The 27,889-nt window shown below is 45.3% G+C and overlaps 2 protein-coding genes across 2 annotated transcripts in view; both read right to left on the bottom strand.

The window, feature by feature from the left end:
* LOC143804460 (uncharacterized) overlaps positions 1–11,754 on the bottom strand; it is a 34,431-nt gene extending 22,677 nt beyond the window's left edge. The window contains exon 1 of the mRNA XM_077282576.1: positions 11,616–11,754. The gene's annotated coding sequence lies outside the window, so the exon portion shown is untranslated. The remainder of the gene's footprint in view (positions 1–11,615) is intronic.
* The window catches only part of LOC143804462 (uncharacterized), a 523,411-nt gene that overhangs the window by 52,848 nt on the left and 442,674 nt on the right, over positions 1–27,889 (bottom strand). The gene's annotated exons all lie outside the window — the stretch shown is intronic.

The following is a 27,889-nucleotide window of genomic DNA, read 5'->3' on the forward strand; positions in this document are numbered from 1 at the left end:
TAGTCCTTGCCAGTTGTCCATGGTTTTGGGAGGTGTTGGTCCTTGTTTGGTTCCTTCTGCCTTGCTGCCAATTCAGCAAAGATAAGTGTCTGGTTTTGTTTTGTGGCACACATGCTGTGTGCTTAATAATTCAGTGCTATTCATTGTTTTTTGTCCAACTTAGATTGTGTCAGTATTTTCTCAGTCTTGTTGGATTCTCAGGAGTTGTAGATATACATTCCATGTCTTTAGTCAGATTGTGGAACTTTTTGTATTATCTGCTGTGGATATTTTTGGAAGGGTTTTAATACTGACCGCTTAGTATTCTGTCCTATCTTTCCCTATTTAGCTAGAGTGGCCTCTTTTGCTGAATTCTGTTTTCTGCCTGCGTGTGTCTTTCCTCTCCTACTCACAGTCAATATTCGTGGGGGGCTGCCTATCCTTTGGGGTTCTGCTCTGAGGCAAGGTAGTATTCCTATTTCTATCTACAGAGGTATTTAGTCCTCCGGCTGTGTCGAGGTGTCTAGGGTTTGTTAGGCACACCCCACGGCTACTTCTAGTTGCGGTGCTAGTTCAGGTTTTGCGGTCAGTACAGTTTCCACCTACTCCAGAGAAAGTTTCATGCGGCTCCAAAGTCACCGGATCATAACAGTACAACTGGCCAACAATGAGTTAAATGCATCTCAGAAGAAGGGAAGAAAGGTGTTGAGTCATTTTTTTCTGCAGTTTGCTTTGCCTTTTCTTCCCTCTTTTTCTCTGGGTGGCTGAGGAGTCTTGTGTTAGCATGGATGTTCAGGAATTAGCTTCTCGTGTAGACCAGCTTGCTGCTAGGGTACAGGGAATTTCTGATTATATTGTTCAGACTCCTGTTTTAGAGCCGAAGATTCCTACTCCTGATTTGTTTTTTGGTGACAGGTCCAAATTTTTGAGTTTTAAAAACAACTGTAAACTGTTTTTTGCTTTGAGACCTCGATCCTCTGGTGATTCCATTCAGCAGGTTAAAATCATTATTTCCCTGCTGCGTGGCGATCCACAGGATTGGGCATTTTCCCTGGAATCTGGGAATCCGGCTCTGCTTAATGTAGATTCCTTTTTTCAGGCTTTAGGACTATTATATGATGAACCTAATTCTGTGGATCAAGCGGAGAAGACCTTGTTGGCCCTGTCTCAGGGTCAAGAGGCGGCAGAATTGTATTGTCAGAAATTTAGAAAATGGTCTGTGTTGACTAAATGGAATGATTATGCTTTGGTGGCAATTTTCAGAAAGGGTCTTTCTGAATCCGTTAAAGATGTTATGGTGGGGTTTCCCACGCCTGTCGGTCTGAGTGATTCTATGTCTCTGGCCATTCAGATTGATCGGCGCTTGCGGGAGCGCAGAACTGTGCGCGCTGTGGCGTTGTCCTCAGAGCAGAGTCCTGAGCCAATGCAGTGTGATAGGATTCTGTCTAAAACAGAACGACAAGGATTCAGACGTCAGAATAGGTTGTGCTATTATTGTGGCGACGCTTCTCATGTAGATTCAGTCTGCCATAAGCGGACAAAGAGGATCGCTAGTTCATTTACCATCAGTACTGTACAACCTAAATTTCTGTTATCTGTGTCCTTGATCTGTTCATAATTTACATGATGCTATCGTGCTGGGTTTTCCGTGGTTGCAGGTACATAATCCTGTGTTGGATTGGAAGTCTATGTCTGTGACTAGTTGGGGTTGTCAGGGGGTTCATAATGATGTTCCTTTAATGTCCATCTCCTTTTCTTCCTCTTCCGAAATTCCAGAGTTCTTGTCTGATTTTCAGGATGTATTCGATGAGCCCAAGTCCAGTTCTCTTCCACCGCACAGGGACTGTGATTGTGTGCGATTGATTTGATTCCAGGCTGTAAGTTTCCTAAGGGCCGACTCTTCAACCTGTCTGTGCCTGAACATACCGCTATGCGGAGTTATGTTAAGGAGTCTTTGGAGAAAGGGCATATTCGGCCATCTTCTTCACCGATGGGAGCGGGATTTTTTTTTGTTGCTAAGAAGGATGGCTCCTTGAGACCCTGTATTGATTATCGCCTCTTGAATAAGATCACGGTCAAGTTTCAATACCCTTTACCTTTGCTTTCCGATTTGTTTGCTAGGATTAAGGGGGCTAGTTGGTTTACAAAGATTGACCTTCGGGGGGCGTATAATCTTGTTCGTATCAAGCAGGGTGATGAATGGAAAACTGCGTTCAATATGCCCGAAGGCCATTTTGAATACCTTGTGATGCCGTTCGGGCTCACTAATGCTCCATCTGTTTTTCAATCTTTCATGCATGATATCTTCCGGACTTATATTGATAAATTCTTGATTGTATATCTGGACGATATTTAGATTTTTTCTGATGATTGGGAGTCTCATGTGGAACAGGTCAGGATGGTATTTCAGATCCTTCATGACAATGCTTTGTTTGTGAAGGGGTCTAAGTGTCTCTTTGGGGTGCAGAAGGTTTCTTTTTGGGGTTTTATTTTTTCTCCTTCATCTATTGAGATGGATCCGGTTAAGGTTCAGGCCATTCATGATTGGATTCAACCCACGTCCGTAAAGAGCCTTCAGAAATTTTTGGGTTTTGCAAATTTTTATCGCCGTTTCATTGCTAACTTTTCCAGCGTGGTTAAACCCTTGACCGATTTGACGAAGAAAGGCGCTGATGTGGCGAATTGGTCCTCTGCGGCTGTTTCTGCCTTTCAGGAGCTTAAACGTGGATTTACTTCTGCTCCGGTGTTGCGTCAACCGGATGTTTCTCTTCCGTTTCAGGTTGAGATTGACGCTTCTGAGATTGGGGCAGGGGCCGTTTTGTCTCAGAGGGATCCTGTTGGTTCCTTGATGAAACCGTGTGCCTTCTTTTCCCGTAAATTTTCGCCTGCTGAACGCAATTATGATGTCGGCAATCGGGAGTTGTTGGCTATGAAGTGGACGTTTGAGGAGTGGCGACATTGGCTTGAGGGAGCTAAGCACCGTATTGTGGTCTTGACCGATCATAAGAATCTGATTTACCTCGAGTCTGCCAAACGGCTGAATCCTAGACAGGCTCGATGGTCCTTGTTTTTTTCCCGTTTTGATTTTGTGGTCTTGTATCTTCCGGGTTCTAAGAATATTAAGGTTGATGCCCTTTCTAGGAGTTTTTTGCCTGATTCTCCTGAGGTCCTTGAACCGGTCGGCATTCTGAAAGAAGGGGTGGTTCTTTCTGCCATTTCCCCTGATTTACGACGGGTTCTTCAGGAATTTCAGGCTGACAGACCTGACCGCTGTCCAGTGCGGAAACTGTTTGTTCCTGACAGATGGACAAGTAGAGTGATTTCTGAGGTTCACTGTTCTGTGTTGGATGGTCATCCTGGTATTTTTGGTACCAGAGACTTGGTTGGTAGGTCCTTTTGGTGGCCTTCTTTATCACGTGATGTGCGTTCTTTTGTGCAGTCCTGTGGGACTTGTGCGCGGGCCAAGCCTTGTTGTTCCCGTGCTAGTGGGTTGCTTTTGCCATTGCCGGTCCCTGAGAGGCCCTGGACGCATATTTCTATGGATTTTATTTCTGATCTTCCGGTTTCCCAGAGGATGTCGGTTATCTGGGTTGTTTGTGACCGGTTCTCTAAGATGGTTCATTTGGTGCCTTTGCCTAAATTGCCTTCCTCTTCAGATTTGGTTTCGTTGTTTTTTCAGCATGTGGTTCGTTTGCATGGTATTCTGGAGAATATTGTGTCTGACAGAGGTTCCCAGTTTGTTTCTAGGTTTTGGCGGGCCTTTTGTGCTAGGCTGGGCATTGATTTATCTTTTTCCTCTGCATTTCATCCTCAGACAAATGGCCAAACCGAGCGAACTAATCAGACCTTGGAGACTTATTTGAGATGCTTTGTGTCTGCTGATCAGGATGATTGGGTGGCCTTTTTGCCATTGGCCGAGTTTGCCCTTAATAATCGGGCTAGTTCGGCTACTTTGGTTTCGCCTTTTTTTTGTAATTTTGGTTTTCATCCTCGTTTTTCTTCTGGGCAGGTTGAGCCTTCTGACTGTCCTGGTGTGGATTCTGTGGTTGACAGGTTGCAGCAGATTTGGACTCATGTGGTGGACAATTTGGTGTTGTCTCAGGAGGAGGCTCAACGTTTTGCTAACCATCGTCGGTGTGTTGGTTCCCGGCTTCGGGTTGGGTATCTGGTCTGGTTGTCTTCCCGTCATGTTCCTATGAAGGTTTCTTCTCCTAAGTTTAAGCCTCGGTTTATTGGTCCTTATAGGATTTCTGGGATTATTAATCCGGTGTCTTTTCGATTGGCGCTTCCGGCCTCTTTTGCTATCCATAATGGCTTCCACAGATCTTTATTGCGGAAATATGTGGTACCCGTTGTTCCCTCTGTTGATCCTCCGGCCCCTGTGTTGGTTGATGGGGAGTTGGAGTATGTGGTTGAGAAGATTTTGGATTCTCGTTTTTCAAGGCGGAGGCTTCAGTATCTTGTCAAATGGAAGGGTTATGGCCAGGAGGATAATTCTTGGGTTTTTGCCTCTGATGTCCATGCTGCTGATTTGGTTGATGCTTTTCATCTGGCTCGTCCTGATCAGCCTGGGGGCTCTGGTGAGGGTTCGGTGACCCCTCCTCAAGGGGGGGTACTGTTGTGAATTCTGCTTTTGGGCTTCCTCCGGTGGTTGTAGGTGGTAATGCAGTTGTCCCTGGGTTGCAGTCCTGGTCAGGTGTATCTGCTGATTGCAGTTCTGACTGGGGTATTTAGGCGTGCAGGATTCATTAGTCCTTGCCAGTTGTCCATGGTTTTGGGAGGTGTTGGTCCTTTTTTGGCTCCTTCTGCCTTGCTGCCAAATCAGCAAAGATATGTGTCTGGTTTTGTTTTGTGGCACACATGCTTTGTGCTTAATAATTCAGTGCTATTCATTGTTTTTTGTCCAACTTAGATTGTGTCAGTATTTTCTCAGTCTTGTTGGATTCTCAGGAGTTGCAGATATACATTCCATGTCTTTAGTTAGATTGTGGAACTTTTTGTATTATCTGCTGTGGATATTTTTGGAAGGGTTTTAATACTGACCGCTTAGTATTCTGTCCTATCTTTCCCTATTTAGCTAGAGTGGCCTCTTTTGCTGAATTCTGTTTTCTGCCTGCGTGTGTCTTTCCTCTCCTACTCACAGTCAATATTCGTGGGGGCTGCCTATCCTTTGGGGTTCTGCTCTGAGGCAAGGTAGTATTCCTATTTCTATCTATAGGGGTATTTAGTCCTCCGGCTGTGTCGAGGTGTCTAGGATTTGTTAGGCACACCACACGGCTACTTCTAGTTGCGGTGCTAGTTCAGGTTTTGCGGTCAGTACAGTTTCCACCTACTCCAGAGAAAGTTTCATGCGGCTCCAAAGTCACCGGATCATAACAGGAAAGTCTGTATCAAATCTATTGCAGTGGACGACTAAACCACCGCATTACTCGTGGGTACATCAGTGGTTTTGCCTTCTCTGGCCTGTGTTTAGTCTTAGGCTACTTTCACACTAGCGTCATACGACACACGATGAATTGCGTCGTTGCGACGTACCGACGCAAGCAGTGAAAGCCCGCACAACGGGGACAGCGGATGCTGTTTTTCAACGCATCCGCTGCCCCATTGTGATGTGCGGGGAGGCGGGGGCGGAAAAAACAGTATCGACGCACCAAAAAACGTTGCAAGCAATGTTTTTTGGTGGCGACGGACCGACGCAACACGATGCAACCTTCGCACGACGGTTGCTACGTGTGGCAATGCGTCGCACTGCGTCGCTAATGCAAGTCTATGGAGAAAAAACGCATCCTGCAAGCACTTTTGCAGGATGCGTTTTTTCTACAAAACGACGCATAGCGACGTGCAGTGCACGACGCTAGTGTGAAAGTAGCCTAACACAGACTTATCCTGCACAGAGCCTCCTGCTCTGATGCTTGCAAACCAAAAACTGACACACCCAAACCTTACCTGAACATTTAACCCCTTCACCCCGAAGCCTGTTTTCACCTAAGTGACAGGGCCAATTTTTACAATTCTGATCACTGTCACTTTATGAGGTCCTAACTCTGAAACGCTTCAACGGATCTTTGTGATTCTGACTTTGTTTTCTTGTGACATATTGTACTTCATGATAGTGGTAAAACTTATTCGATATGACTTTGCATTTATTTGTGAAAAAAAAAAAAATTTGTCGAAAATTATGAAAATTTAGCAATTTTCAAACTTTTAGTTTTTATGCCCTTAAATTAGAGAGTTATATCACATAATATAGTTAATAAACAACATTTCCCACATGTCTGCTTTATATCAGCACAATTTTGGAAACAATATTTTTTCGTTAGGGAGTTATAAGGGTTAAACGTTGACCAGCGATTTCTCATTTTTGCAACAAAATTTGCAAAACCATTTTTTTTACGGACCACCTCACACTTGAAGTGACTTTGAGGGGTCTATATGACAGAAAATTCACAAAAGTGACACCATTCTAAAAACTGCACCCCTCAAGGTACTCAAAACCACATTCAAAAAGTTTACTAACCCTGTGATTTTATGAAATATATAATGAAACTGTATGTCACGCCCCTAAAGAGATCCTGTCATTTATTCCCAAACTCCAGGCAGCACAAATCGTAACTTGGCTGCATGACAGCTGGACCGTTCCAGAGAAAATATAGTTTAAAGTTCTGTCAGTAGTCAGAGACCAAACTAGTCCGACTCTGCCCCCGGCCGGCTCTAGCCGTTCTTGCTGCAGGTGATTGACAGGTCTATCCTATGGCAAAAGACATGTCAATCACCTCAGTCATGAGCAGAAACACTAATTACCTGCAGATATAGATGGAAAATGAAGGTTCATTCTTCCTGCAGCTATTTGCCTACTGTCATGTCATCTGAGCAGGGGCCCTCCCCTCACTTTGATTGACAGCCTGCTCTCCACACACGCTGGACACAGAGCAGATGGTCATTCAAAGTCAGGGGAGTGATTACAGCCACGCTCACTGCATATCAATGTACGCCCCGATGACTGGAAGCGAGCAGCTGCAGGGAGAACAAAACCTCACTTTCTCCCTACAGCTGCTGCTCCAATAAGCCGGAAGGACAGGATTTAAAGGCTTTTAAGAATCAAATTAACCCTGTATATGCAGGTAAAGGAGAGACAGGTTCCCTTTAACTAATATTAGCAACCTCGAAGAGTTTACGGCTGGCCGTCCACTATTCTGTAAGTTCGAGGGAGGTGGATCAGCTGCAAGTGAAGTCAACGAATCCTGTCGTGATCATGTTATTTTTGTGACTAAGCCAGTAACAAAGAGACACCAACACAATTTTTTGCCCTTGTAATTGGTGTTATAAAGTACGGCAGTGCTTAACTGTACCCAGACATGTTCTGCCATTAGCCAAAGACAGCAATACGTGTATTAGTATAAAAATCAATCTTAACCCTGCATCCTGTGAACCATAAAATCTTACTTACTGTAAATGTATTGTGCTGGAAATGGCATAACATTTTTATACCAAATTCTCCATTACGCCTGCTGTGCCTCCGTGTAAAATCTGATCACCAGATGCCACCTGTGCTCTGGAGAAAGCCGTGAACCCTATGAAATGAGGCAGGAACTTGTAATCTTCAGGGAAGATTTTCCTACTTTTCACGGCTATGATTTATTCGTCTTTGTAACACAAAAAATGTTAACTAAAAAAACAGCTCCAGACTTCTGTGAACTTTATGGTACGTGGACACTTGTGCACTTAGGGTAGACTTCCTGACATATACTGTAGGCTAACTTTGCCATAGTCCCCCATTCACCAGATGGAGGCCATAAGTGGGTGCGTTCGGTCTGTGTCTGGTAGGTAGGAGTCTGCCTACCGTTTGTTTTACTATAAAGCACAGCAAACTGTGATGTCTATAAAGGGAGTCATGCAGTATACGCTTCTTTACGATGGGACCCTATGGTGGAGAGATGCCTCAGCATCAATCCTGACGGTGCCCACTGGTGGGCGAATACCTCCAGAGTGAGCACAGACGCCGTGTGATACTTGCAGGCTTCCAAGAGTTTGCAGCATACGAAGGAACCATATCAACATCATTTTCAAAAACATTAACAACATATATATTAAAGGGGTTGTTCCATCTCAGAAATTATTGCATACCGATATGATGAGACCCAAATTTATCTTATTACAGGGCCCTGGTCTCACCACATGGAGAGGTGGCTGCATATATATGGCTCATTAAATTAATTTCATGCCATTAATATACTATAAATGTCTCTAAACTTTGGTAAACTTTTAAAAATAATTTTGGGTCCTTTAATTCCTTGATCAGTGAGGTCCGGGTCCTAAGTCCCCCTCAGCAAACATTCAATAGACTATTCACAAGGGTGCAGCTCAAGAGGTAGATGTGCATGCCCCCTGTGTGAGCATGCGCACAGCGGAGTGTAGGTTCAATAGAAAGCCTATAGATTCTGCACGCCGCTCTGGCAGGAGTTTTGCGCTTTTGCCTACTGACCTGCACACTTCTGAGAAGTCTTTTCAGTGATCATATGGAGGGGGGGGGGGGGTTCTTAGGATTCGGACCCCACATGATATGCAGGGAATTTAACCCCTTCATGACCTTGGGATTTTCCGTTCTTCCGTGTTTGTTTTTCGCTCCCCTCCTTCCCAGAGCCATAACTTTTTTATTTTTCCGTCAATATGGCCATGTGAGGGCTTATTTTTTGCGAAACAAGTTGTACTTTTGAACAACATCATTGGTTTTAGCATGTACTATACTAGAAAACGGGAAAAAAATTCCGTGCGGTGAAATTGCAAAAAAAGTGCAATCCCATACTTGTTTTTTGTTTGGCTTTTTTGCTAGGTTCACTAAATGCTAAAACTAACCTGACATTTTGAATCTCCAGGTCATTACGAGTTCATAGACACCTAACATGACTAGGTTATTTTTTATCTAAGTGGTGAAAAAAAATTCCAAACTTTGCTAAAAAAAAAAATTGCGCCATTTTCTGATATCCGTAGAGTCTCCATTTTTTCACGATCTGGGGTCGGTTGAGGGCTTATTTTTTGCGTGCCGAGCTGGCGTTTTTAATTATACCATTTTGGTGCAGATTCCTTCTTTTGATCGCCCGTTATTGCATTTTAATGCAATGTCGCGGCGACCAAAAAAACGTAATTCTGGCGTTTGGATTTTTTTCCCGCTACACTGTTTAGCAATCAACTTAATGCTTTTTTTATTGATAGATCGGGCGATTCTGAATGCGGCAATACCAAATATGTGTAGGTTCGGGGTTTTTTTTATTGATTTATTTTGAATGGGGCGAAAGGGGGGTGGTTTAAACTTTTTTATATTTTTTTTTTTTTTTTTCACATTTTTGTTTACTTTTTTTTTTTTTACTTTTGCCATGCTTCAATAGCCTCCATAGGAGGCTAGAAGCTGGCACAACGCGATCGGCACTGCTACATAGCAGTGATCATCAGATCGCTGCTATGCAGCAGAAATGCAGGTTTGCTATGAGCGCCGACCACAGGGTGGCGCTCACAGCTACCGGGGATCAGTAACCATAGAGGTCTCAAGGACCTCTATGGTTACAATGCAGAGGCATCGCTGACCCCCGATCATGTGACGGGGGTCAGTGATGCGCTCATTTCCGGCCGCCCAGCCGGAAGCGCCAGTTACATGCCGCTGTCTGCGTTTGACAGCGGCATTTAAGTAGTTAATAGCGGCGGGTGAATCGCGATTTCACCCGCCGCTATTGCGGGCACATGTCAGCTGTTCAAAACAGCTGACATGTCCCGGCTTTGATGCGGGCTCACCGCTGGAGCCCTGCATCAAAGAGGGGGATCTGACCTCGGACTTACTATCTCGTCCGAGGTCAGAAAGGGGTTAAGGGCCTAAAAGAAAATATACATTTTGTGAGAAAAAGTGACCCTTTCCTGATTTCCTGTTCTTTTGCATGTTTGTCACACTTAAATGTTTCAGATCATCAAACAAATGCAAGTATTAGACAAAGATTCCACAAGTAATCACAAAATGCAGTTTTAAAAATGAAGGTCTTTTTTATTATTATGAGAAAAAGAAATCCAAACCTACAGGGCCCTGTGTGAAAACGTGATTGCCCCCTAAACCTAATAACTGGTTTGGTCACCCTTAGCAGCAACAACTTCAATTAAGCATTTGCTATAACTGGCAAGGGGTCTTTTACAAGGCTCTGGAAGAATTTTGGCCCACTCATTTTTGCAGAGTTGTTGTAATTCAGCCACACTGGAGGGCAAAACAGCCCCAGACCATCACACTACCACCACCATAATATTTTACTGTTCGCGTTTCAGAAAAGGAATATCTTACTGGGGGTGCAATCACTTTTTCACACAGGGCCCTGTCGATTTTCTTTTTCCCTTAAAGGGGTTGTCCACTACTAGGACAATCCCTTCTTAAACTAAATGTTCGGCCCTGATAAAATAAAGCAAACCTATACAATACACACTTCCTGTGCCAGCTCCGTTACAGCACTCGCGGTCCTGTGGTTGTGACATTGCCAGACACCATATCAGCGCTGGCATCACTGTCCCCGCATCCTGTCAAAATGAATATGAAGAGGAAGTCCAAGATCAGCTGCAGCCCCGACTTCCGCTTCATGTTCAGCTCATACAAAGGCAGAGACAGTGATGCCAGTGCAGATTAGGCACCAGGCATCACGTGTCATTCCACCGCATCACAGCTCAGGGACCACGAGACCTGACACTGCTGGAACGAAGCCGATACAGGAGGTGACTATAGGTTGGTTCATTTTATCAGGGCCAAACATTTAGTTTAAGAAGGGTTTTTTCTAGTAGTGGATAACCCCTTTACTAGTAAAAAAAACCTTCATTTAAAAACTGCATTTTGCCTTTACTTGTGTTATTTTTGTCTAATATGTACATTTATTTGGTGATCTGAATCATTTAAGTGTGACAAACATGAAGAAGAACAGGAAATCAGGAAGGGGGCAAACACTTTTTCACACAACTCTAAATAAAAAAAAACTAGTGTTGTGAAAGAAAAGAGACAAAACAAACAAAAACAGATTACATAATGGTAGGTTTTCTAGAAGAATTTTAAGGAAGCACCTGGCAGCCCAAGGACGGTCTGTCTGTAATACAGCACCGGAGTAACACCTACTTTTATACACTTGGCAATGATTCTTGTGGTGATGAGTTTGTACCACGAGGAATGAGAAGGAGTTGCGTTCTTCCATATTTGGCCCCATTAAAATAAAAACACCCATACTCGTCACTGGTGCCAGTACCATTCCAGCGGTGTCAGCATTCACGTTCCTGCGGCTCACAGGAGGTTGTTACGCCACATGAGCCCTGTGACCATTCAGTGCCGTCGTCACTGTCTCCGCCTTCGGATAAATCAAACGGAAGTCAGATCAGTTGCAGCCCTCAGTTCCTGTTGATGTTCAATACGACCGGAGGAGGGGACGGTGACGCCAGCGCAGATTGGGCGCAGGGCTTGTGTGACGTAACTATCTCATGTGGGCCCCAGGAACGCGAGTGCCGACACCGCTGGAGCGACACCGGAGGCGAGTATAGGTATTTTTATTTTAGCGGGGCCAAACTTGACGAATGAGAAGGGGGTTGTTCTAGTCGTGGACAACCCCTGCAAGTAATCCTCATTCACGTACCAGGACAATTTGGCACATCACACGTCCGGGACTCTGTGGCTGTGCAGGCATATCCGCAAGACCTTGTACGCTTCTGGTTTCCACTGCCGCAGGTAACGCTGCACACAGACCATGTGCTCCAGTCTCCTTCTCCATCTGCGTAATCTATGGAGAAAAGCAACAACAACATCATTTTTCAATAAAAGTCAATAAATGATATAGATAATACATATACGAATGCAATTAAACTGTGAAAGTTAAAAAGGTCATTAAAGGGATTGAACATCTCAAAGATTTAGGTTTAATTAAACGGAATCTGTCAAAAGGTTTTTGCTACTCCATCTGAGAGGAGCATAACGTAGAGACAGAGACCCCGATTCCAGCTCTGTGTAATTTATAGTGCTGTCAATTTGTTAAAATCATTGTTTTCTGTGCTGCAGATCTAAGGTTCTCTGACTGTCCGAATGCTGAGCTCTGTATAAATCCACCTCGCCCCTGATTGGCAGCTTTCTGTGTACACTGTGCATAGGTAGAAAGCTGCCAGTCAGTGGTGGGGATGGAGTTACACAGAGATCATAAATATGGAGGACTACCTGGCAGTAGGTTTACTAGTCCTCTAGTGATAATCTCCTGCTAATAAATCAGCGATTTTGTCAAATCTACAGCAAGCATCCCACATTGCTGGAATCAAGGGCTCTGTCTCTACATTATGCTGCTCTCAGATTAGGTGGGAGCAAACTGGTGACAGATTCTCTTCAAAGGGGTTGTCCACTACCAGGAAACATCACTTGCTGTAACGGTGTTGGTGCATTAGATGAGTATATGTTATTTTTATTTTACAAGGGGGACAACTGTATTTAAAATGCAGTGGTCCAGGTAGTGGACAATCCCTTTAACGCCTCTCTGTCATGGGTTTACTGCAACATAGAGAAGCTAGAAGACCGCGTTGTCTGATTTCTCCTGCACTAATTAGAAGCCCGTCACCTGCATATTAAAAGGGATTTTCCTGTGAACAAAAGTTGATTTTAACTCAACAGAAGTTCCACAGTTGTGTTTAAATATAATGTCCCTGTGCAGAGATAATCTTATATATGTGCCTCTGCTGTGTAATGGCTGTGTCTGACCGTACAGGAACATGGTCTAATCCTACCACAGCTCCTGGGCAGGGGAGGAAGCAAAAGAGTATTCAGACAGTACAGCACGGAATAGCAGCTAAATTGAAGTTTTGTTCTCCCTGCAGCTGCTCTCTTCCAGTCATCGGGGCGTACATTGATATGCAGTGAGAGTGGCTGTAATCACTCCCCTGACTTTGAATGACCATCTGCTCTGTGTCCAGCATGTGTGTGGAGAGCAGGCTGTCAATCAAAGTGAGGGGAGGGCCCCTGCTCAGATGACATGACAGTAGGCAAATAGCTGCAGGAAGAATGAACCTTCATTTTCCATCTATATCTGCAGGTAATTAGTGTTTCTGCTCATGACTGAGGTGATTGACATGTCTTTTGCCATAGGATAGACCTGTCAATCACCTGCAGCAAGAACGGCTAGAGCCGGCCGGGGGCAGAGTCGGACTAGTTTGGTCTCTGACTACTGACAGAACTTTAAACTATATTTTCTCTGGAACGGTCCAGCTGTCATGCAGCCAAGTTCCGATTTTTGCTGCCTGGAGTTTGGGAATCAATGACAGGTTCTCTTTAGGGGCGTGACATACAGTTTCATTATATATTTCATAAAATCACAGGGTTAATAAACTTTTTGAATGTGGTTTTGAGTACCTTGAGGGGTGCAGTTTTTAAAAAAAATGGTTTTGCAAATTTTGCTGCAAAAATGAGAAATCGCTGGTCAACGTTTAACCCTTATAACTCCCTAACGAAAAAAAATTGTTTCCAAAATTGTGCTGATATAAAGCAGACATGTGGGAAATGTTGTTTATTAACTATATTATGTGATATAACTCTCTAATTTAAGGGCATAAAAACTAAAAGTTTGAAAATTGCTAAATTTTCGACAAATTTTATTTTTTTTCACAAATAAATGCAAAGTCATATCGAATAAGTTTTACCACTATCATGAAGTACAATATGTCACGAGAAAACAAAGTCAGAATCACCAGGATCCGTTGAAGCGTTTCAGAGTTATGACTTCATAAAGTGACAGTGGTCAGAATTGTAAAAATTGGCCCTGTCACTTAGGTGAAAACAGGCTTCGGGGTGAAGGGGTTAAATGTTCAGGTAAGGTTTCGGTGTGTCAGTTTTTGGTTTGCAAGCATCAGAGCAGGAGGCTCTGTGCAGGATAAGTCTGTGTTAGGCTACTTTCACACTAGCGTCGTGCACTGCACGTCGCTATGCGTCGTTTTGTAGAAAAAAACGCATCCTGCAAAAGTGCTTGCAGGATGCGTTTTTTCTCCATAGACTTGCATTAGCGACGCAGTGCGACGCATTGCCACACGTAGCAACCGTCGTGCGAAGGTTGCATCGTGTTGCGTCGGTCCGTCGCCACCAAAAAACGTTGCTTGCAACGTTTTTTGGTGCGTCGATACTGTCTTTTCCGCCCCCGCCTCCCCGCACATCACAATGGGGCAGCGGATGCATTGAAAAACAGCATCCGCTGTCCCCGTTGTGCGGCGCTTTCACTGCTTGCGTCGGTACGTCGCAACGACGCAATTCGTCGTGTGTCGTATGACGCTAGTGTGAAAGTAGCCTAAGACTAAACACAGGCCAGAGAAGGCAAAACCACTGATGTACCCACGAGTAATGCGGTGGTTTAGTCGTCCACTGCAATAGATTTGATACGGACTTTCCTGTTATGATCCGGTAACTTTGGAGCCGCATGAAACTTTCTCTGGAGTAGGTGGAAACTGTACTGACCGCAAAACCTGAACTAGCACCGCAACTAGAAGTAGCCGTGTGGTGTGCCTAACAAACCCTAGACACCTCGACACAGCCGGAGGACTAAATACCCCTATAGATAGAAATAGGAATACTACCTTGCCTCAGAGCAGAACCCCAAAGGATAGGCAGCCCCCATGAATATTGACTGTGAGTAGGAGAGGAAAGACACACGCAGGCAGAAAACAGAATTCAGCAAAAGAGGCCACTCTAGCTAAATAGGGAAAGATAGGACAGAATACTAAGCGGTCAGTATTAAAACCCTTCCAAAAATATCCACAGCAGATAATACAAAAAGTTCCACAATCTAACTAAAGACATGGAATGTATATCTGCAACTCCTGAGAATCCAACAAGACTGAGAAAATACTGACACAATCTAAGTTGGACAAAAAACAATGAATAGCACTGAATTATTAAGCACACAGCATGTGTGCCACAAAACAAAACCAGACACTTATCTTTGCTGATTTGGCAGCAAGGCAGAAGGAGCCAAAAAAGGACCAACACCTCCCAAAGCCATGGACAACTGGCAAGGACTAATGAATCCGGCCCGCCTAAATACCCCAGTCAGAACTGCAATCAGCAGATACACCTGACCAGGACGGCAACCCAGGGACAACTGCATTACCACCTACAACCACCGGAGGGAGCCCAAAAGCAGAATTCACAACAGTACCCCCCCCCCCTTGAGGAGGGGTCACCGAACCCTCACCAGAGCCCCCAGGCTGATCAGGACAAGCCAGATGAAAAGCATCAACCAAATCAGCAGCATGGACATCAGAGGCAAAAACCCAAGAATTATCCTCCTGGCCATAACCCTTCCATTTGACAAGATACTGAAGCCTCCGCCTCGAAAAACGAGAATCCAAAATCTTCTCAACCACATACTCCAACTCCCCATCAACCAACACAGGGGCCGGAGGATCAACAGAGGGAACAACGGGTACCACATATTTCCGCAATAAAGATCTGTGGAAGCCATTATGGATAGCAAAAGAGGCCGGAAGCGCCAATCGAAAAGACACCGGATTAATAATCCCAGAAATCCTATAAGGACCAATAAACCGAGGCTTAAACGTAGGAGAAGAAACCTTCATAGGAACATGACGGGAAGACAACCAGACCAGATCCCCAACCCGAAGCCGGGAACCAACACACCGACGACGGTTAGCAAAACGTTGAGCCTCTGTTATGACCCCAATGGCGAGGGTCTCAGAGGAACGTGGAAGTCTGCAGAATACAAAAATCCAGCTCATAGGGCAGTGGTAACTGGGTTGACCATATATCTACTCCTAACGCCAACACTAGAAGTAGCCGGGGATCATTCCTACGTTGATTCTAGATGACACGCGCCAGCCGGAGAATCTAGCTACCCCTAGTAGAGGAAAACAAAGACCTTTCTTGCCTCCAGAGAAGGGGACCCCAAAGCTGGATAGAAGCCCCCCACAAATAATGACGGTGAGGTAAGAGGAAATAACAAACACAGAAATGAACCAGGTTTAGCACAGAGAGGCCCGCTTACTGATAGCAGAATAAAGAAAGGTAACTTATATGGTCAACAAAAACCCTATCAAAATCCACACTGGAAATTCAAGAACCCCCGAACCGTCTAACGGTCCGGGGGGAGAACACCAGCCCCCTAGAGCTTCCAGCAAAGGTCAGGATATAGATTTGGAACAAGCTGGACAAAAATACAAAACCAAAACAAATAGCAAAAAGCAAAAGGCAGACTTAGCTGATATAACTGGAACCAGGATCAGTAGACAAGAGCACAGCAGACTAGCTCTGATAACTACGTTGCCAGGCATTGAACTGAAGGTCCAGGGAGCTTATATAGCAACACCCCTAACTAACGACCCAGGTGCGGATAAAAGGAATGACAGAAAAACCAGAGTCAAAAAACTAGTAACCACTAGAGGGAGCAAAAAGCAAATTCACAACAGTACCCCCCCCTTAGTGAGGGGTCACCGAACCCTCACCACGACCACCAGGGCGATCAGGATGAGCGGCATGAAAGGCACGAACTAAATCGGCCGCATGAACATCAGAGGCGACCACCCAGGAATTATCCTCCTGACCATAGCCCTTCCACTTGACCAGGTACTGAAGCCTCCGCCTGGAGAGGCGAGAATCCAAGATCTTCTCCACCACGTACTCCAACTCGCCCTCAACCAACACCGGAGCAGGAGGCTCAGCAGAAGGAACTACAGGCACAATGTACCGCCGCAACAAGGACCTATGAAATACATTGTGAATAGCAAACGACACAGGAAGATCCAGACGAAAAGATACAGGATTAAGGATTTCCAATATCTTGTAAGGCCCAATAAAACGAGGTTTAAATTTGGGAGAGGAGACCTTCATAGGAACAAAGCGGGAAGAAAGCCATACCAAATCCCCAACGCGTAGTCGGGGACCCACACCGCGGCGGCGGTTGGCAAAGCGCTGAGCCTTCTCCTGTGACAACTTCAAGTTGTCCACCACATGATTCCAGATCTGCTGCAACCTATCCACCACAGAATCCACCCCAGGACAGTCAGAAGGCTCCACATGACCCGAAGAAAAGCGAGGATGGAAACCAGAGTTGCAGAAAAAAGGCGAAACCAAGGTGGCGGAACTAGCCCGATTATTAAGGGCAAACTCAGCCAACGGCAAGAATGTCACCCAATCGTCCTGATCAGCAGAGACAAAACACCTCAAATAAGCCTCCAAAGTCTGATTGGTTCGCTCCGTCTGTCCATTAGTCTGAGGATGGAAAGCAGACGAAAACGACAAATCAATGCCCATCCTACTACAAAAGGATCGCCAGAACCTGGAAACGAACTGGGATCCTCTGTCTGACACAATATTCTCAGGGATGCCGTGCAAACGAACCACGTTCTGGAAAAACACAGGAACCAGATCGGAAGAGGAAGGCAGCTTAGGCAAAGGAACCAAATGGACCATCTTGGAGAAGCGATCACATATCACCCAGATAACGGACATGCCCTGAGATAGCGGAAGATCAGAAATGAAATCCATGGAGATATGTGTCCAAGGTCTCTTCGGGACAGGCAAGGGCAAGAGCAAACCGCTGGCACGAGAACAGCAAGGCTTAGCTCGAGCACAAGTCCCACAGGACTGCACAAATGACCGCACATCCCTTGACAAGGAAGGCCACCAAAAGGACCTGGCCACCAGATCTCTGGTGCCAAAAATTCCCGGGTGACCTGCCAACACCGAGGAATGAACCTCGGAAATGACTCTGCTGGTCCACTTATCCGGGACAAACAGTCTGTCAGGTGGACAAGACTCAGGCCTATCAGCCTGAAATCTCTGCAACACACGTCGCAGATCCGGAGAAATAGCTGACAAGATAACTCCATCTTTAAGAATACCAACAGGATCAGCGACTCCAGGAGCATCAGGCACAAAGCTCCTAGAAAGAGCATCGGCCTTCACATTCTTTGAACCTGGTAAATACGAGACAACAAAATCAAAGCGGGAGAAAAACAATGACCAGCGGGCCTGTCTCGGATTAAGGCGTTTAGCAGACTCGAGATACATCAGATTTTTTTGATCAGTCAAGACCACCACACGATGCTTAGCACCCTCGAGCCAATGACGCCACTCCTCAAATGCCCATTTCATGGCCAACAACTCCCGATTGCCCACATCATAATTTCGCTCGGCAGGCGAAAACTTCCTAGAGAAAAAGGCACAAGGTTTCATAACAGAGCAACCAGGGCCTCTCTGCGACAAAACGGCCCCTGCCCCAATCTCCGAAGCATCCACCTCAACCTGAAAGGGAAGTGAGACGTCAGGCTGGCACAAAACAGGCGCCGAAGTAAACCGGCGTTTCAACTCCTGGAAAGCCTCCACGGCAGCAGGAGCCCAGTTAGCTACATTGGAGCCCTTCTTGGTCATATCCGTCAAAGGTTTCACAATGCTAGAAAAATTAGCGATAAAACGACGGTAGAAGTTAGCGAAGCCCAAGAACTTCTGAAGACTCTTAACTGACGAGGGCTGAGTCCAATCAAGAATAGCTCGGACCTTGACTGGGTCCATCTCCACAGCAGAAGGGGAAAAAATGAACCCCAAAAAGGGAACCTTCTGTACACCAAAGAGACACTTTGAGCTCTTGACAAACAAAGAATTTTCACGCAAAATTTTAAAGACCAACCTGACCTGCTCCACATGCGAATCCCAATCATCAGAAAAAAACAAAATATCATCCAGATAAACAATCAAAAATTTATCCAGATACTTCCGGAAAATGTCATGCATAAAGGACTGAAAAACTGAAGGCGCATTGGAGAGCCCAAAAGGCATCACCAAGTACTCAAAATGACCTTCGGGCGTATTGAATGCGGTTTTCCATTCATCACCTTGCTTAATGCGCACAAGGTTGTACGCACCACGAAGGTCTATCTTGGTGAACCACTTGGCACCCTTAATCCGGGCAAACAAGTCAGACAACAGCGGTAAAGGATACTGAAATTTGACAGTGATCTTGTTTAAAAGCCGATAATCAATACAAGGTCTCAAAGATCCGTCCTTTTTTGCCACAAAAAAGAATCCCGCACCAAGAGGGGAAGAAGACGGACGAATATGTCCTTTCTCCAGAGACTCCTTGATATATGAACGCATAGCGGTATGTTCAGGTACCGACAGATTAAACAGTCTTCCCTTAGGAAATTTACTGCCTGGGATCAAATCTATAGCACAGTCACAGTCCCTATGAGGAGGCAGTGCACTGGACTCAGACTCACTGAAGACATCCTGATAATCAGACAAATACTCCGGAACTTCCGAAGGCGTAGAAGAAGCAATAGACACAGGCAGGGAATCCCCATGAATACCACGACAGCCCCAACTTGAGACTGACATAGCTTTCCAGTCCAGGACTGGATTATGGGTCTGTAACCATGGCAGCCCTAAAACAACCAAATCATGCATTTTATGTAAAACCAGGAAACGTATCACCTCGCGGTGTTCAGGAGTCATGCACATGGTAACCTGTGTCCAATACTGCGGTTTATTTGCTGCCAATGGTGTAGCATCAATACCCCTAAGAGGTATGGGATTTTCTAATGGTTCAAGAGTAAAACCACAGCGCTTAGCAAATGAGAGATCCATGAGACTCAGGGCAGCACCTGAATCTACAAACGCCATGACAGGATAAGATGACAGTGAGCAAATCAAAGTTACAGACAGAATAAATTTAGGTTGCAAATTACCAATGGTGACAGGACTAACAACCTTAGCTATACGTTTAGAGCATGCTGAGATAACATGTGTAGAATCACCACAGTAGTAGCACAAGCCATTCCGGCGTCTATGAATTTTCCGCTCATTTCTAGTCAGGATTCTATCACATTGCATTAAATCAGGTGTCTGTTCAGACAACACCATGAGGGAATTTGCGGTTTTGCGCTCCCGCAACCGCCGGTCAATTTGAATAGCCAGTGCCATAGTATCATTCAGACCTGTGGGAATGGGAAAACCCACCATAACATTCTTAATGGCTTCAGAAAGGCCATTTCTAAAATTAGCGGCCAGTGCACACTCGTTCCAATGTGTCAGCACGGACCATTTCCGAAATTTTTGGCAATACACTTCAGCCTCGTCCTGCCCCTGAGACATAGCCAGCAAGGCCTTTTCTGCCTGAATCTCAAGATTGGGTTCCTCATAAAGTAAACCGAGCGCCAGAAAAAACGCATCAAGATCAGCCAATGCCGGATCTCCTGGCGCCAGCGAAAAAGCCCAATCCTGAGGGTCGCCCCGTAAGAACGAAATAACAATTTTTACTTGCTGAGCAGAATCTCCAGATGAACAGGGTCTCAGGGACAAAAACAATTTACAATTATTCACGAAATTCCTAAACTTAAACCTGTCTCCGGAAAACAGTTCAGGAATCGGTATTTTAGGTTCTGACCTAGGATTTCTGATAACATAGTCTTGTATGCCCTGCACACGAGTAGCCAGCTGGTCCACACTTGTAATCAAGGTCTGGACATTCATGTCTGCAGCAAGCATAGCCACTCTGAGGTAAAGGGGAAGAAGAAAAAAAAAACTCAGAATCTTCTTTCTTATAATCCCTCTTCTGCAATGCATTAAACATTTAATATAGGCCTGGCAAACTGTTATGACCCCAATGGCGAGGGTCTCAGAGGAACGTGGAAGTCTGCAGAATACAAAAATCCAGCTCATAGGGCAGTGGTAACTGGGTTGACCATATATCTACTCCTAACGCCAACACTAGAAGTAGCCGGGGATCATTCCTACGTTGATTCTAGATGACACGCGCCAGCCGGAGAATCTAGCTACCCCTAGTAGAGGAAAACAAAGACCTTTCTTGCCTCCAGAGAAGGGGACCCCAAAGCTGGATAGAAGCCCCCCACAAATAATGACGGTGAGGTAAGAGGAAATAACAAACACAGAAATGAACCAGGTTTAGCACAGAGAGGCCCGCTTACTGATAGCAGAATAAAGAAAGGTAACTTATATGGTCAACAAAAACCCTATCAAAATCCACACTGGAAATTCAAGAACCCCCGAACCGTCTAACGGTCCGGGGGGAGAACACCAGCCCCCTAGAGCTTCCAGCAAAGGTCAGGATATAGATTTGGAACAAGCTGGACAAAAATACAAAACCAAAACAAATAGCAAAAAGCAAAAGGCAGACTTAGCTGATATAACTGGAACCAGGATCAGTAGACAAGAGCACAGCAGACTAGCTCTGATAACTACGTTGCCAGGCATTGAACTGAAGGTCCAGGGAGCTTATATAGCAACACCCCTAACTAACGACCCAGGTGCGGATAAAAGGAATGACAGAAAAACCAGAGTCAAAAAACTAGTAACCACTAGAGGGAGCAAAAAGCAAATTCACAACAGCCTCCTCCTGAGACAACACCAAATTGTCCACCACATGAGTCCAAATCTGCTGCAACCTGTCAACCACAGAATCCACACCAGGACAGTCAGAAGGCTCAACCTGCCCAGAAGAAAAACGAGGATGAAAACCAAAATTACAAAAAAAAGGCGAAACCAAAGTAGCCGAACTAGCCCGATTATTAAGGGCAAACTCGGCCAATGGCAAAAAGGCCACCCAATCATCCTGATCAGCAGACACAAAGCATCTCAAATAAGTCTCCAAGGTCTGATTAGTTTGCTCGGTTTGGCCATTTGTCTGAGGATGAAATGCAGAGGAAAAAGATAAATCAATGCCCAGCCTAGCACAAAAGGCCCGCCAAAACCTAGAAACAAACTGGGAACCTCTGTCAGACACAATATTCTCCGGAATACCATGCAAACGAACCACATGCTGAAAAAACAACGAAACCAAATCTGAAGAGGAAGGCAATTTAGGCAAAGGCACCAAATGAATCATCTTAGAGAACCGGTCACAAACAACCCAGATAACCGACATCCTCTGGGAAACCGGAAGATCAGAAATAAAATCCATAGAAATATGCGTCCAGGGCCACTCAGGGACCGGCAATGGCAAAAGCAACCCACTAGCATGGGAACAACAAGGCTTGGCCCGCGCACAAGTCCCACAGGACTGCACAAAAGAACGCACATCACGTGATAAAGAAGGCCACCAAAAGGACCTACCAACCAAGTCTCTGGTACCAAAAATACCAGGATGACCAGCCAACACAGAACAGTGAACCTCAGAAATCACTCTACTTGTCCATCTGTCAGGAACAAACAGTTTCCCCGCTGGACAGCGGTCAGGTCTGTCAGCCTGAAATTCCTGAAGAACCCGTCGTAAATCAGGGGAAATGGCAGAAAGAACCACCCCTTCTTTCAGAATGCCGACCGGTTCAAGGACCTCAGGAGAATCAGGCAAAAAACTCCTAGAAAGGGCATCAGCCTTAATATTCTTAGAACCCGGAAGATACAAGACCACAAAATCAAAACGGGAAAAAAACAAGGACCATCGAGCCTGTCTAGGATTCAGCCGTTTGGCAGACTCGAGGTAAATCAGATTCTTATGATCGGTCAAGACCACAATACGGTGCTTAGCTCCCTCAAGCCAATGTCGCCACTCCTCAAACGCCCACTTCATAGCCAACAACTCCCGATTGCCGACATCATAATTGCGTTCAGCAGGCGAAAATTTACGGGAAAAGAAGGCACACGGTTTCATCAAGGAACCAACAGGATCCCTCTGAGACAAAACGGCCCCTGCCCCAATCTCAGAAGCGTCAATCTCAACCTGAAACGGAAGAGAAACATCCGGTTGACGCAACACCGGAGCAGAAGTAAATCCACGTTTAAGCTCCTGAAAGGCAGAAACAGCCACAGAGGACCAATTCGCCACATCAGCGCCTTTCTTCGTCAAATCGGTCAAGGGTTTAACCACGCTGGAAAAGTTAGCAATGAAACGGCGATAAAAATTTGCAAAACCCAAAAATTTCTGAAGGCTCTTTACAGATGTGGGTTGAATCCAATCATGAATGGCCTGAACCTTAACTGGATTCATCTCAATAGATGAAGGAGAAAAAATAAAACCCAAAAAAGAAACCTTCTGCACCCCAAAGAGACACTTAGACCCCTTCACAAACAAAGCATTGTCACGAAGGATCTGAAATACCATCCTGACCTGTTCCACATGAGACTCCCAATCATCAGAAAAAATCTAAATATCGTCCAGATATACAATCAAGAATTTATCAATATAAGTCCGGAAGATATCATGCATGAAAGATTGAAAAACAGATGGAGCATTAGTGAGCCCGAATGGCATCACAAGGTATTCAAAATGGCCTTCGGGCGTATTGAACGCAGTTTTCCATTCATCACCCTGCTTGATACGAACAAGATTATACGCCCCCCGAAGGTCAATCTTTGTAAACCAACTAGCCCCCTTAATCCTAGCAAACAAATCGGAAAGCAAAGGTAAAGGGTATTGAAACTTGACCGTGATCTTATTCAAGAGGCGATAATCAATACAGGGTCTCAAGGAGCCATCCTTCTTAGCAACAAAAAAAAATTCCGCTCCCATCGGTGAAGAAGATGGCCGAATATGCCCTTTGTTGTGAATTCGCTTTTTGCTCCCTCTAGTGGTTACTAGTTTTTTGACTCTGGTTTTTCTGTCATTCCTGTTATCCGCACCTGGGTCGTTAGTTAGGGGTGTAGCTATATAAGCTCCCTGGACCTTCAGTTCAATGCCTGGCAACGTAGTTATCAGAGCTAGTCTTCTGTGCTCTTGTCTACTGATCCTGGTTCCAGTTATATCAGCTAAGTCTGCCTTTTTGCTTTTTGCTATTTGTTTTGGTTTTGTATTTTTGTCCAGCTTGTTCCAAATCTATATCCTGATCTTTGCTGGAAGCTCTAGGGGGGCTGGTGTTCTCCCCCCGGACCGTTAGACGGTTCGGGGGTTCTTGAATTTCCAGTGTGGATTTTGATAGGGTTTTTGTTGACCATATAAGTTACCTTTCTTTATTCTGCTATCAGTAAGCGGGCCTCTCTGTGCTAAACCTGGTTCATTTCTGTGTTTGTCATTTCCTCTTACCTCACCGTTATTATTTGTGGGGGGCTTCTATCCAGCTTTGGGGTCCCCTTCTCTGGAGGCAAGAAAGGTCTTTGTTTTTCCTCTACTAGGGGTAGTTAGATTCTCCGGCTGGAGCGTGTCATCTAGAATCATCGTAGGAATGATCCCCGGCTACTTCTAGTGTTGGCGTTAGGAGTAGATATATGGTCAACCCAGTTACCACTGCCCTATGAGCTGGTTTTTTGTATTCTGCAGACTTCCACGTTCCTCTGAGACCCTCGCCATTGGGGTCATAACAGTTTGCCAGGCCAGTATTAAGTGTTTAATGCATTGCAGAAGAGGGATTATAAGAAAGAAGATTCTGAGTTTTTTTTTTTCTTCTTCCCCTTTACCTCAGAGTGGCTATGCTTGCTGCAGACATGAATGTCCAGACCTTGATTACAAGTGTGGACCAGCTGGCTACTCGTGTGCAGGGCATACAAGACTATGTTATCAGAAATCCTAGGTCAGAACCTAAAATACCGATTCCTGAACTGTTTTCCGGAGACAGGTTTAAGTTTAGGAATTTCGTGAATAATTGTAAATTGTTTTTGTCCCTGAGACCCTGTTCATCTGGAGACTCTGCTCAGCAAGTAAAAATTATTATTTCGTTCTTACGGGGCGACCCTCAGGATTGGGCTTTTTCGCTGGCGCCAGGAGATCCGGCATTGGCTGATATTGATGCGTTTTTTCTGGCGCTCGGTTTACTCTATGAGGAACCCAATCTTGAGATTCAGGCAGAAAAGGCCTTGCTGGCTATGTCTCAGGGACAGGACGAGGCTGAAGTGTATTGCCAAAAATTTCGGAAATGGTCCGTGCTGACACATTGGAACGAGTGTGCTCTGGCCGCTAATTTTAGAAATGGCCTTTCTGAAGCCATTAAGAATATTATGGTGGGTTTTCCCATTCCCACAGGTCTGAATGATACTATGGCACTGGCTATTCAAATTGACCGGCGGTTGCGGGAGCGCAAAACCGCAAATTCCCTCATGGTGTTGTCTGAACAGACACCTAATTCGGTGCAATGTGATAGAAAAACCGCAAATTCCCTCATGGTGTTGTCTGAACAGACACCTGATTTAATGCAATGTGATAGAATCCTGACTAGAAATGAGCGGAAAATTCATAGACGCCAGAATGGCTTGTGCTACTACTGTGGTGATTCTACACATGTTATCTCAGCATGCTCTAAACGTATAGCTAAGGTTGTTAGTCCTGTCACCGTTGGTAATTTGCAACCTAAATTTATTCTGTCTGTAACTTTGATTTGCTCACTGTCGTCTTATCCTGTCATGGCGTTTGTAGATTCAGGTGCTGCCCTGAGTCTTATGGATCTGTCATTTGCTAAGCGCTGTGGTTTTACTCTTGAACCATTGGAAAATCCTATTCCTCTTAGGGGTATTGATGCTACGCCATTGGCAGTATTGGACACAAGTTACCATGTGCATGACTCCTGAACACCGCGAGGTGATACGTTTCCTGGTTTTACATAAAATGCATGATTTGGTTGTTTTAGGGCTGCCATGGTTACAGACTCATAATCCAGTCCTGGACTGGAAGGCTATGTCAGTCTCAAGTTGGGGCTGTCGTGGTATTCATGGGGATTCCCTGCCTGTGTCTATTGCTTCTTCTACGCCTTCGGAAGTTCCGGAGTATTTGTCTGATTATCAGGATGTCTTCAGTGAGTCTGAGTCCAGTGCTCTGCCTCCTCATAGGGACTGTGACTGTGCTATAGATTTGATCCCTGGCAGTAAATTTCCTAAGGGAAGACTGTTTAATCTGTCGGTACCCGAACATACCGCTATGCGTTCATATATCAAGGAGTCTCTGGAGAAAGGACATATTCGTCCGTCTTCTTCCCCTCTTGGTGCGGGATTCTTTTTTGTGGCAAAAAAGGACGGATCTTTGAGGCCTTGTATTGATTATCGGCTTTTAAATAAGATCACTGTCAAATTTCAGTATCCTTTACCGCTGTTGTCTGACTTGTTTGCCCGGATTAAGGGTGCCAAGTGGTTCACCAAGATAGACCTTCGTGGTGCGTACAACCTTGTGCGCATTAAGCAAGGTGATGAATGGAAAACCGCATTCAATACGCCCGAAGGTCATTTTGAGTACTTGGTGATGCCTTTTGGGCTCTCCAATGCGCCTTCAGTTTTTCAGTCCTTTATGCATGACATCTTCCGGAAGTATCTGGATAAATTTTTGATTGTTTATCTGGATGATATTTTGGTTTTTTCTGATAATTGGGATTCACATGTGGAGCAGGTCAGGTTGGTCTTTAAAATTTTGCGTGAAAATTCTTTGTTTGTCAAGGGCTCAAAGTGTCTCTTTGGTGTACAGAGGGTTCCCTTTTTGGGGTTCATTTTTTCCCCTTCTGCTGTGGAGATGGACCCAGTCAAGGTCCGAGCTATTCTTGATTGGACTCAGCCCTCGTCAGTTAAGAGTCTTCAGAAATTCTTGGGTTTCGCTAACTTCTACCGTCGTTTTATCGCTAATTTTTCTAGCATTGTGAAACCTTTGACGGATATGACCAAGAAGGGCTCCGATGTAGCCAACTGGGCTCCTGCTGCCGTGGAGGCTTTCCAGGAGTTGAAACGCCGGTTTACTTCGGCGCCTGTTTTGTGCCAGCCCGATGTCTCACTTCCCTTTCAGGTTGAGGTGGATGCTTCGGAGATTGGAGCGGGGGCCGTTTTGTCGCAGAGAGGCCCTGGTTGCTCTGTTATGAAACCTTGTGCCTTTTTCTCTAGGAAGTTTTCGCCTGCCGAGCGAAATTATGATGTGGGCAATCGGGAGTTGTTGGCCATGAAATGGGCATTTGAGGAGTGGCGTCATTGGCTCGAGGGTGCTAAGCATCGTGTGGTGGTCTTGACTGATCACAAAAATCTGATGTATCTCGAGTCTGCTAAACGCCTTAATCCGAGACAGGCCCGCTGGTCATTGTTTTTCTCCCGCTTTGATTTTGTTGTCTCGTATTTACCAGGTTCAAAGAATGTGAAGGCCGATGCTCTTTCTAGGAGCTTTGTGCCTGATGCTCCTGAAGTCGCTGATCCTGTTGGTATTCTTAAAGATGGAGTTATCTTGTCAGCTATTTCTCCGGATCTGCGACGTGTGTTGCAGAGATTTCAGGCGGATAGGCCTGAGTCTTGTCCACCTGACAGACTGTTTGTCCCGGATAAGTGGACCAGCAGAGTCATTTCCGAGGTTCATTCCTCGGTGTTGGCAGGTCACCCGGGAATTTTTGGCACCAGAGATCTGGTGGCCAGGTCCTTTTGGTGGCCTTCTTTGTCAAGGGATGTGCGGTCATTTGTGCAGTCCTGTGGGACTTGTGCTCGAGCTAAGCCTTGCTGTTCTCGTGCCAGCGGTTTGCTCTTGCCCTTGCCTGTCCCGAAGAGACCTTGGACACATATCTCCATGGATTTCATTTCTGATCTTCCGCTATCTCAGGGCATGTCCGTTATCTGGGTGATATGTGATCGCTTCTCCAAGATGGTCCATTTGGTTCCTTTGCCTAAGCTGCCTTCCTCTTCCGATCTGGTTCCTGTGTTTTTCCAGAACGTGGTTAGTTTGCACGGCATCCCTGAGAATATTGTGTCAGACAGAGGATCCCAGTTCGTTTCCAGGTTCTGGCGATCCTTTTGTAGTAGGATGGGCATTGATTTGTCGTTTTCGTCTGCTTTCCATCCTCAGACTAATGGACAGACGGAGCGAACCAATCAGACCTTGGAGGCTTATTTGAGGTGTTTTGTCTCTGCTGATCAGGACGATTGGGTGACATTCTTGCCGTTGGCTGAGTTTGCCCTTAATAATCGGGCTAGTTCCGCCACCTTGGTTTCGCCTTTTTTCTGCAACTCTGGTTTCCATCCTCGCTTTTCTTCAGGTCA

Source organism: Ranitomeya variabilis, chromosome 2, assembly GCF_051348905.1.
Source record: "Ranitomeya variabilis isolate aRanVar5 chromosome 2, aRanVar5.hap1, whole genome shotgun sequence".
In the NCBI taxonomy this organism is placed as follows: domain Eukaryota; kingdom Metazoa; phylum Chordata; class Amphibia; order Anura; family Dendrobatidae; genus Ranitomeya; species Ranitomeya variabilis.